At 43.5% G+C, this 11,956-nt stretch overlaps 1 long non-coding RNA gene across 1 annotated transcript; it reads right to left on the bottom strand.

Moving 5' to 3' along the window:
* Nucleotides 1,004-3,228, bottom strand: LOC110432035. The gene is made up of 3 exons (XR_002449496.1): nucleotides 3,050-3,228; nucleotides 2,815-2,974; nucleotides 1,004-1,311 (listed from the first exon to the last, which is right to left on the bottom strand). It is a non-coding gene; the product is annotated as an uncharacterized LOC110432035 (long non-coding RNA).

The following is an 11,956-nucleotide window of genomic DNA, read 5'->3' as shown; positions in this document are numbered from 1 at the left end:
GCCTAGGATGTCCACACGACACATATAGTGACAAATATGGAGAATATCAAGAACAATGCTTTATTATATATCGGAACATAGTTACAACATGGCTTACATCTATTACAAAGCATAGCGGAAACTAATCCTAATCTTCACTTTGGGTCTCCATTTTCCACAGGGACGGTTGACTGGGGGTACACTCGCCTAGTACTCCTAGAACATCTCAGGGAACTCCGCCTTTGTATCACCATCTGGTACCCATCCGGGATTTTTGATTGTTGAATGTAAAGCAAGTGTGAGCGCACCATACTCAACAAGTATAACATGAGGGGATGCGAGGCTCAAAACGCTGGACACAGCTGAACTGCGATAAGCATTTTTAGTTGGTCATATTTTATTATTTTAAACCTGAGTAACTAAGTTATGCTTAAGCTCCCAAGGTGAAAGTATAATTAATATCAAGATTAATCATCACCCAAACCATCCATAGAACCATCTATCTCGAAAAGGATCCAGGCCGCTCTTGACCGAGAGCACGGCTGATATATGAGTTTTTATAACTCTGCAGAGTATGTACATCTTTACCCATGAGTCGTGATTGCCTTTGCCCGAGGGGGCTAACCTCTTGACTCACTTCCAAGGTAAGTCGGTAGGGATCACTACGTAACCTTTCACTAGACACCCTAACTAGTTAGTGGCCGCGAGGTTTCAGCGGCAAGTGTGCATAGAGACCTCCTCCAAGAGACACATGTGGTCACGACACTGTACACACCAAGGTAGGAGCAAAACTATACACCACGAGGCACCCCCCTCTTGCGCCTTTCAGTAACCACTAACAAGCTAGAGACGTACTAGATACTTGATTAAGATCAGAGCCATGTGATTCTCATGGTTGTACTGTAAGTCCTGGGTTGCCGCTTTAAGATTCAGTCCTTATGGAGGGCAGACTAGGGCACCCAAAAAGGCCCAATGCTCTAGCCCCCTGATATCCATATTGCTAGAAAGCATCATTATAATATTGATTCCATAATCATTAATCAATATTAATATTATACAGTTTGGTGATTGCAGACTAAGCAAACTACCCAAGTGCATAACCCCAGGGTAAACAAGGATACAAGATACAATAGTTTTAGGTAAAGTCCTTAGGGGTTTATCATATTGGACACATGCACATGAAGAGGTGATTAAATAGTTATTAGGTGACAAGGGAACTCATGTTACACTTGCCTTCCAATTGCTTGGTATGCAACTTCCAACTTCTTGATCATCCTTGTAGAGCTCCTCTTCTAACGATAGCAACAACCATCACAAGCATCACAGACAAGCCTAAAAACAGTACATCAATCATTGTAAAACATCATATAAAGGTTTTATAACACGTAGGGTTGTAACTACGATCATTGAGCGCATAAACAACTAAGCGGAACTACTATAAAAGGGCATGAAGGATCAAAGGTAGAAGTTAGAGTGTTTGGTAAATGATAGGAATAGAATAGACATGATGTATGTGGGCTAACTTGAAAGACTTGAGAATAAGGATTTATAGATGAAGAGTAATTGTCGAAGGATTGTATACAAGATAGACTAGAGATTATGAAGAATAAAGTAAGCATATGAAGATTCAAGGGCTTGATCACACAGGATGACTATGCAAGTATGATGAGATGAAACATATACATGGCATTGAGTATGCATGAGTGAGATGGTATGATAAGATACTATCAAGAATATTTATCTGTTGTTATAGAACACAATGAAGAAGGACAACTATGATGTTGGCATGGCTAGAACTTTGCGAGTGCAATTGCGACCATAGACTTAAGGTGGAAGCAAGGCTGCACATAAGGTTTCTTCATTCTAATTACTTCATATATATGATGGAGTGCTGCTGCATATGAGGTTATATGGGAACATATCACGGCCAGCAGTGCTGAAGGAAAAAGCTAAATCGATAGGATATGTGATCATATTGATCCATGCACTGGCTGAGCATGCATGTGCGATGGGTAGTAACGGTTCTTTCCAACAAAAGACAGATGTATGCTAAGCTTTTAGGATAGATATTTGGTGAATTGTGTACGACAACTATATACACAATCATGCAAGATGGACCAATGATTTGAATAGTGGTTTAGTGGGGAACACCAAAATAATTTAGTGCTGCACCGGTGCTAGAATAGCAGAGTAGCGAGCGCCGAAACATTAATATCCCAAACATTGCAGATCGTATGATGATGCATATTTTTGTGGATAATATAGGGATATTATACGCATTGTGGTTGAAGGGCATGATTATTGGAGTGACGAAACAACAACAATGCGCATGCTAACAAGCAGGAACTCTGCTGCTGGGCAGCAGGGACAGTGAGCACAAAAAGGTGTGACATATCTTTCATTTTAGATTCTATGGCCATAAAAATTTACAGAGACATGTGCAAATATATGATACATTTGTTGATCCAAGGTATTGTCAAATGGAGTTGCGGATTGCCCAGAATATGCATGCCAATCGGTAAGGGTGCTGCTGCATAGATGCAGGAGCAGCAAGCACAACGATATCAATAACTTTGGCACCATGGCTCCTATGACCAAACTGATTTGTGGAGGTGTGTACAACATCAAGAGCTATATCATTATGAAAGGGTATGATGACTAGAGGTCTGGATCACTAGGAAAGTGAACGGTAACCGGCATCAGCATTGCTGTCCAAAAAGGATAGCAACACAATTGCAGGGATACTTCGCCGAAATTCGATCAAACTCGGATTATGGCTCACGATTTATGGAAAAGAACATATATATAGGATGGGGACAGGGGAGAGGGCCTCACATCATGGTTCGTGGTTGCCAGGGATGAGCTCGATGGCGTTCAACACTGATGATGGACAGCAAAGCGGTTGACGATCGACGGGATGGGGCTGCTGGTTCGGGAAAACAACAAGGCATGCCAGGGTGGCATCCATGAAGTGCTGCAGCTCTGCTATGTAGCCCTGGGGAGTCACAACAGAGAGGGGACAGTGAATATGAGCTTCATGATGAAGAACAGAGAAGGAGAAACTCCTTACTGTGGCATGATGCACTGGATTCCAGTGATGAGTTTCGATGTGTAGTGGCAAAACCAAATTGTTGCACTGAGAGGGAAGGGGAAGGAGGCAGCCATGGCTGTATTTTTGTGTCCTCTTCTTCACCTGCAAGAGGGAGGGGTGTCCAAGAGATATCTTTAGGGAGAGTAGAACAGCAGGAATGCAAGGGAAATTGTAGGGGGCAATGGGGGTTCTATTTATAGGAGAAGGAGAGGGAGCCTCCTGCGTGAGAGATACAGGAAGGAGATATTGCTGTAGTTATGTGCATGCATGCAATGGAGTAAAGGAGCTGACATAAGGGAGCATGAAAGAGAGGTGTAACAAAGGGAATTAAGGGAGGAGTGCTGTGGTTATTTCTGCATGAGGGAGAGACAATGGTGGCATAGGAGAGGGGAAGAGGGGCTGTCCATCTGCAGTGTGCGTGAAGGAGAAATGGAGGAGGAAATAAAGCTGTTGTTGTGCATGAGAAAGAGAGGAAGAGGGAAAATATATGGCTGCTATTTCTTGTATGGATGCATGCAAATGAAGAGAGTAAATCCGATGGAGTAAATGGGTGCTATTGAAATCAGGTGTGTGTCTCATGGGAATCAAATGAGAGCATTATTTGTAGTAGTTGTTTTGCATGGGAAGAGAGTGGCAGCTCCTGTGTGTGTCGAGCATAAAAGAAATAAGGGAGAAAGGGTGATGCATGGCTGTTTCATGAGCCCTTCATTACTCATGCAATTGGAGAGTTGCATTGGAGAATAAGAGGGGCTTGTAAAGGGAATTAAGTGGGAACATTTTCTGCAGTTTTCTGCATGAGAGAAATGGAAGATGCGCCATTGGGAGGAGAAGTGATGACCTACTCATGTGAGCAAGGGGGAGGAGAAAGAGAAGAGGTATGGCTACCTGTTGCATGCACACTGATGGGATAAAGGATACTCAAAGGAGAGGATGGCGACCAAAAGGGATCGGAGATGTGTTTCCATCTGTTGTGCGTGATGGACACTAGTACAGAGAGATACTATACTGGCGGTTCGCAACCCCTTTGTACAGGCGGATTGACGAACCGCCAGTGGCTATAGGCCCGTGGAAATAAAAGTTTCCACAGGCGGTTAACTGAGAACTGCCTGTAGAAACCGATTTCTACAGGCGGTTCAGTTATGAGATCCGCCTGTGGAAATCAATCTCTACAGGCGGTTTTTTTATGTAAACCACCTGTAGAAATTGGATTCTACAGGTGGTTCTCATAACAGAACCGCCTGTGGTAAGATTTTCCAATTTAACCCTATTTTCCAGCAAACCCTATTTTTAATATATATATATATATTATATACATTAATATTGAAACTATGTTAGGCTACAAGATTCAACCAATGCAACATGCAATATATTTATATATACCATTACTTTGTACATAAAATTATATTAATCACAAACATCACACATCAAAGTTTTTTGTTTACAGACATATGAGGTTTCACATCTGAAACCTCTGCTCTAATAACCCGATCGAGATAGCTTTAGCCTACTAATATCTCTTAGCGCTCTAAACTCAGGCTTTGCTAGGACGCTGGTCGGGTCGTGATATTTCCCTTCGGTGGGAATGGCTTCTCTCAAGAGAAAAGTGCAGAGGTCCTCAACTATGTTATATAGAACAGCTTGAGTCATGCTCTTCGCCTTTTCCTACTCATGTTGCTACAGAGGAAGTTAGAAACATCATAAATTTATAGTTCATATAACACATGCTTAGCAACAAAAAATGACACAAATAATATAAACGACTATTAGAGCAATACCTTAGAAGGGTTAGTTACATATCTTCCGGTCTCTCTCATGAACTCGCAGACGTAGAATCCACAGTGGACCGATCCGACTGGTTGCTTATGGCACTGATGTATGACAAAAAAGTGGATATTTATTAGTTGCAACATCGTCATATGCATATTATATTTATAAAAGACAGCTTGTGATATTTTGGTACGTACCCGCCATTTATAAAATAATCTCAATGGCTGCCTCGGTTCTGATGAATCACACCTTCCACCTTTGATCTTATAATACCTATAGGCCCTATAGTATCGAATACACAATCCTCAAGTTATTCTAAAACTCTTATAAAAGTAGGTATGAATATTTAATGTACTCAGCTTACCGTTCCAAGTGTGTAATGAATTTTGCATAACTTGAAGGATCATAGTCTGCAGAGTCTAGGACTAGCACACGTCCTAGACTAGGATTAATGAGGAGGCAGATCCAGTGGTCCCTGAGAGAATCGAATTTATTATACAAGTGCCCGTTGAAATTACTAATACGACGATGAATACAAATTGACACTTACCCAAAGTTGTATGGGGCAACAACACATTCTCGATCTTGATACTTGAGCAGTGCCAAGGCTATGTAGAGGTCGTATTTACATTCATAATCTAGTCGACTTTCATCTATTATCTTCTTACGCTCAGCGGGGTCCAAACCTTCTAAGGAGTCGTGTTTGTCTCCGATTCTGAAGTTGTGCTGCTCCTCGCATATCTTCATCGGGCTCAGATATGCAACCCTTTTACTGGCAGACCTATCCAGATCTGAACCGTACCGCATCTCTTGTTGTTCAAAATTCATTCTACAATGAGCACTTGTATGTTAGATGTTGAAAATTGATGCAACTCATGAATTATAACACAAGATAGTACGAGTGACACTTACAATGCAAACACGGTTACCAGCTGCACGTCTAGTCTCTGCAGGTTCATCATTAGCCACATGTCCTCGAAGGTAACGATTGCCTTTGTCCGCTCACTGTTGAATGCTGTTGGTTGCATAATCACATTGATTGTGTCAATACCTACAGAAGCTGCTCTCATATACCAGTCATGCATCCTTTTTATACCAGCTGTGATCTTTTTGAGTTTGTCCCAACTAAGTAGTGGTCTGCCTGGCTCATATTTAGTAGGGACATATTTGTAATCATCCTTCGTTGGTGGCCTGATATTGACAATACGTGTTCCAAAGCTTTTCGACCCCTCCTTCTCATGCTCTGCTAAGTCAACAAGTTTTGAAGTGCGGCTCCTTGCAATTCCGGACAGAAATAGGGCCGTACCAGCGGCCTTCTTCTTTGGCTCGAACGGGGAAACCAATTTGGGGACCGAGAATTTTGTTTTCTTTGGTTGCGGTGGTCTCTTATCATTATTTTTTGGTGCCGGTGGTGTGGAAGATTGCGGTGTTGAAGCATGGGGTTCAGGTGATGGTGGGGGATTGGGTTTTGATGGTGGTGGGGATGGTGGTTGTTGGGTATTTTAAACGCAAAAAAAAAATCCGCAAGCGCACGGATACCGATGTAGCTTTCACCCGGGAGTATTCCAGAGTATCGATTTTCCACAGAGAACGTGAGTGTACTAATTAATGTAACACCCCAGTGTTATGGTTGCATCAAACATGTGCATAGCATGAGCATCATCATTTATTCAAAGCATCCATGATCATCATCTATCTTGGGACATGGCATGCTTTGCAAAAATGTGTTTTAAATGGCTTAGATAGGCCTCCTATGCTTATGTTTGAGTGAACAATGCTTGTGTTTGTGCTTAATGCCTTGGTAAATAGCTTATCTATGCTTAACTTATTCTTGGGAGCAATGTTCATGTTGATCACTTCTCCAAAATAATCACTTAAGTCTTACTTATGCAAATAGGCCCTAGAAACCTCTTTTGCTTAGGCTTTTAAAAAGTGTTTCATAAAATGTTTGCATGTCAAAACTTCCTACAGCAAAGTTGTAGCAAATTTTATAAGGAACAAAAGTTGTTTTATGGCCATCTCATGAAAATGATCACAAATAGCTCAAAAGTGGCCCACAAGGCAGTTTTGTTGTCGTGTGAAGGCTGTTCACATGAAAGCTGGTTTGCTTCAACCCTTGTCAATTCCTGGTTGGAAATGGGAAGAAGTCAGCATGGATTTCATCAGTGGACTCCCAACTTCTGTTAAGGGTTATGACTCCATCTGGGTGGTGGTAGATCGTTTGACCAAGGTTGCTCGATTTATTCCAGTCCGAACTGATTATCGTCCTCATCAGTATGCGGAGTTGTATTTCGAGCACATTGTTCGTCAGTATGGTGTGCCTCGAACAATCATATCTGATCGTGGACCACAGTTCACTGCTCGTTTTTGGGAATGTCTTCATGAGCAGATTGGTACTCACTTGGTCCGCAGCTCTGCTTATCATCCCCAAACAGCAGGTCAAACTGAACGAGTTAACCAGATCCTTGAAGATATGTTGAGGGCATGTGCTCTCTCGTCAAAAGGTTCTTGGGTCAAGTGGCTGCCATTAGCTGAGTTCTCCTACAACAACAGTTATCAGGAGAGTATCAAAATGGCTCCATTTGAAGCCTTGTACGGTCGAAAGTGTCGAACCCCGTTGAATTGGGTAGAAGCTGGAGAGCGAAGATACTACGGCATCGATTTCGTGAACGAAGCAGAGCAGAAAGTCCGTGTTATCCAGCAACACTTGGAAGCTGCTCAAGCCCGTCAGAAAAGTTATGCCGACAAGAGAAGGAAGCCGATTGAGTTTTCAGTTGGTGACCATGTGTACATCAAGGTGTCTCCGATGAAGGGTGTACAAAGGTTCGGAGTCAAGCGAAAGCTTGCACCTCGCTATGTGGGACCTTATCGGATTCTCGAAAAGAAAGGGAATGTGGCATACAAAGTTCAACTCCCAGTTGCGCTTCGAGCTATCTTCCCCGTTTTCCACGTATCACAATTGAAGAAGTGCCTTCGTGTACCGGAGGAACGAGTGGAAATTCGAGATATCAAGTTGAAGTCAGACTTGGTGTATGAGGAGAAACCCGTCGCGATTCTTGATCGCAAGGAACAGGAGACGCGTAATCGGGTGGTTAAGCTCTACAAAGTGTTGTGGAGTAACCACGGGGAAGAAGATGCCACTTGGGAGACGGAGGATTATTTAAAAGAAGTTTACAAAACCTTCTTCGAAAATCAGTAAGCTTTCAAATCTCGGGACGAGATTTTTGTAAGGGGGGAGGGCTGTAACACCCCAGTGTTATGGTTGCATCAAACATGTGCATAGCATGAGCATCATCATTTATTCAAAGCATCCATGATCATCATCTATCTTGGGACATGGCATCCTTTGCAAAAATGTGTTTTAAATGGCTTAGATAGGCCTCCTATGCTTATGTTTGAGTGAACAATGCTTGTGTTTGTGCTTAATGCCTTGGTAAATAGCTTATCTATGCTTAACTTATTCTTGGGAGCAATGTTCATGTTGATCACTTCTCCAAAATAATCACTTAAGTCTTACTTATGCAAATAGGCCCTAGAAACCTCTTTTGCTTAGGCTTTTAAAAAGTGTTTCATAAAATGTTTGCATGTCAAAACTTCCTACAGCAAAGTTGTAGCAAATTTTATAAGGAACAAAAGTTGTTTTATGGCCATCTCATGAAAATGATCACAAATAGCTCAAAAGTGGTCCACAAGGCAGATTTGGGGCTGTTTTCCACACTTAGAAATTTTCTAAGTCCCCGGGTGGTTTGCAGTTTGCGTGATCGATTTTGGGAACTCTATATCTTTCAATCCAGGCCGATCTAGTCTTTGCTCTAGTTGACAAAGTTGTAGATCTCGTCTAGTACTCCAAGTTTGTCAACTACGCCATCTCCTAATTCGCTCTGGTTTGGGAGATAATCACCGGTGAAGTCGCTCTGTCAGTCGGTCGATGCACTGTCTGAATCGACTTGGACCTCGTCGACGTGGCCGACCGCCGGCAGCGCTCCGTCGCCATTTGGCGCCCGTACGCCGTTCCTGGCCCCGCCTGTCAGCCCTCGTCGCGTGCATGACCACCACGGCGACGCCCCGAGCGCGTGGACGCGTCCATTTCGCTCTGCCTCGCCCTCTCTCGCCTGAACCTCGCCCGCAGCGAGCTCTCCGCCGCGAGCTCACTCCGGCGAGCTCGTGTGCGCTCCTCTCTGCGTTTCCGTCCACCAAACTCCACCCAAAGCTCCGCCGTGAGCCGCTCTCCAAGCTCCACCCTCTAACTCGCCGAGAAACCCACCGGTGAGCCGACATTTCTTTCTTCCCCCAAATCGGTCCGCCGTGACCCTCTTCTCCGGCGAACTCAATGCCGAGCGTTGTGAGGCTTCTCACCGTCTTTGGTTAGGTCCTAGAGGTAGCTTAGGTCCTTAGCGAGCTTTTGCGCCACCTGGTGGACGCTCTACCGGGTTCTCCGTCGCCGGACACGGTGCGCAGCGCCGCCGTGCTTCCGCCGGAGTTGGGTGCTCCCGTGGCCAGCGCTTTCCACGGGGATCCAGGCCAAGCCGTGTACCTAGGAAGCTTCGCCCTAGTCTGCTGGTGCTGTAGAGGGCTTTAGGTCACGCTCTACCGGCCTGAGGGCTCCGGCGTAACGCCGAGCACCTCCGCCGAGCCGCCATTGCCGACGGTGAGTCCCTTCCGGTGGCTCCGCCGTGGCAAAAGTGGGGTCAATCGAGTCGTTAGGGTGTGGGGATCACGTTGATGCCCTGGGTTTGGCCGGAGACCTCGCCGTCGCGGAGAAATCGCCGGCGAAGATCACCTCGGCCGCGAGGAAGAAGAGCCTGACGGGTGGGACCCCCTGTCAGCGACTCTCTCTTTCCCTCCTTTTCTTTTATTCAAAATCCTGATTTTTGGCTTTCTTGCAAAAATCATATCTCCTGTTTCTGAGATCCAAAAATTGTGAAACAAATTTTGTGTTGTTTCTTGAGATGGCTAGTATTTAACAAAAATATAAAATGAATCATGTTTTCTGAGAAATTATTTATTAAGGATTTAATCTTGTTATTCATGGATAAATGCATATCTCTGGTTTTACTGATTAGTTTGCTCTGAAATTTTTATAGTGGTCTTTGCATGGCATTAGAGTGCTCTGATAATTATTTCATGATTTTTGGAGCACTGCAGTTGTGATATGTAATTTGTGTTTGAAATATGGCTTGTTTCTTTAATTAAATCATATAAAATAATTGGTGCTTATGCTGGTGTTCTACTTTGGTAGTAAACTTGTTTATGGTATTCCTAAGATGCAAATAATCTGAAATCTGTTGTTTGACACCATATGAGTCATGTTTATGAATTTATGAAATAAATGCCTTGATACATGTTAAATGCATATCTTTAAATTGGCATGTGCAATGGTCCTGAAATTTTTATGGTGTTGATCTGATGTTATACTTGTGCCTCTGTAATTTTTGTAGATTTTTCTGAGCACTTTAACTAATATCTTGTAAATATGCCTTACCTAAAATTAATTAATAAATGCCTTGTTAAGTAATTGTTTTGGGGTTTTCAACTGATGATCTGGTGACCTTGTAATATGTTTGTGCCCATGAGTCTTATGGTTGGCTTAGTTTGTGTTTTGATCATGTCATTAAATAATTAACTATAGGGTTAAATGCTGTCTGGACAGCAAGTGAATAATTTAACTTTGCTTAATGATAATTTGACTTTCTGTGAAACTTGTATAAAACAAAGTTGTTCTAAACTTGTTGAACTAACTGTGGTTCAAATTTGAGGTCATTTGGCCAAGTAGTTTAAAAGTTACAGCTGTTCCAAGTTAGGTTCCAGAAATAGGGGTTCTCTGTTTTTCTGGGACAGAACCTGGAACTTTGTTAAAATGACTAGTTTAATGTTTGAATCTTGCTGTCATGTTTAAAGATGAGTTGTAGATAATTTCCTAAGCTTTCCAGGATGTCCTTACTCATGTTTGTTGGACCTGTCTATCTATACTTATGATTTATTTACTGAGCATACTTGTTTTATGTTGCTTGCTGCTTTAGTGCCATGATAGGTTTTGGGTTATGTTAACTTGTTTATTCTTGTGAGTTAGTATAACTCTTGTTCCGTAAATGAGTGTCCAGTGAGTTGCTTGTGCTATTAAGCATTTATCTGTAGCATGTGCACTTTCTCATTCATCGAGCATGCAATAGGTGCACCGGACGTGGCAGTTTCCTTCGAGCTCCAAGCGAACCCCGAAGGCCAGGAAGGCAGCCAGGAGGTGGAGGTCCAGCAAGTCGGACTCGAGGAGCCCGAAGAAGAAGTTGAGTGCCCAAGTCACGAGCCGGCATCGTTCGTGAAAGGCAAGCCCCGGAGCATTTTAAGCCTCCTCTATTTTCGAAAGTTTACTAAATACGTTATATCTATTGATGCATTACGTATAGGAGTTGTGATGAAACTGTTGCTGCATTCTACTCTATCCTTGTCCAGATAACTTACCCTCCCTGGTTGTAGAGTTAGGTTCGAGTAGCAGCTTAGCTATGCTTTAATCGGTAGAAGTCGGGTGATATCCTGTCATCCGCGCGATATAGGGTTGTGTCGGGTCGCGATGGTCTATATGTGCTATCGTGGATGGAACCTGGTTAATTTGACTTAAGCCGGGCGGAGTTTTGCAAGTGTGTAGTAACTCCGTCTGTGGCAGCTAAGGACCGATCGTTGTACGTCCTCTTGTCATGTTGAACGCATGCCTGACACTTAGTTGGCCGGATAACTCGTTCCGACCGCGAAGACGAGTAGTATGACTCAGGCCGGAAGACCGGCAAGTATAAAGTGCGCACTACCGGAGGAAGTGCGGTGTGCGGGGGACCATTGGCGTAAGTCCAAAGGCAGGTGAGTTAAAATTCCTGACCTCCCTGGCAGAGTGGTAGCCCTGGGAGTGCGGCGCTGATCGGAGCCGCGATTTCTGAGTCGTACCAAAGGTGACCCTTTGGCTCTCCGGCAGGGGATGCTTGGGTGAGTGCTAGGAATAAACCTCCAGCTGGATAGGAATTCGATTCGAATCGCCGTCTCTCCCGGTTAGTGAGAACTTGACAGAGCAGCGGCAAACGTAGCATTCACTAATGAACTTGGTTCATGATAATGCTGATAGCAAGAAGAATATAT

This window comes from Sorghum bicolor, chromosome 1 (genome assembly GCF_000003195.3).
Source record: "Sorghum bicolor cultivar BTx623 chromosome 1, Sorghum_bicolor_NCBIv3, whole genome shotgun sequence".
Classification (NCBI taxonomy): Eukaryota; Viridiplantae; Streptophyta; class Magnoliopsida; order Poales; family Poaceae; genus Sorghum; species Sorghum bicolor.
Note: the sequence above shows the minus strand (reverse complement) of the source record. Positions and strands in the feature narration are given on the sequence as shown.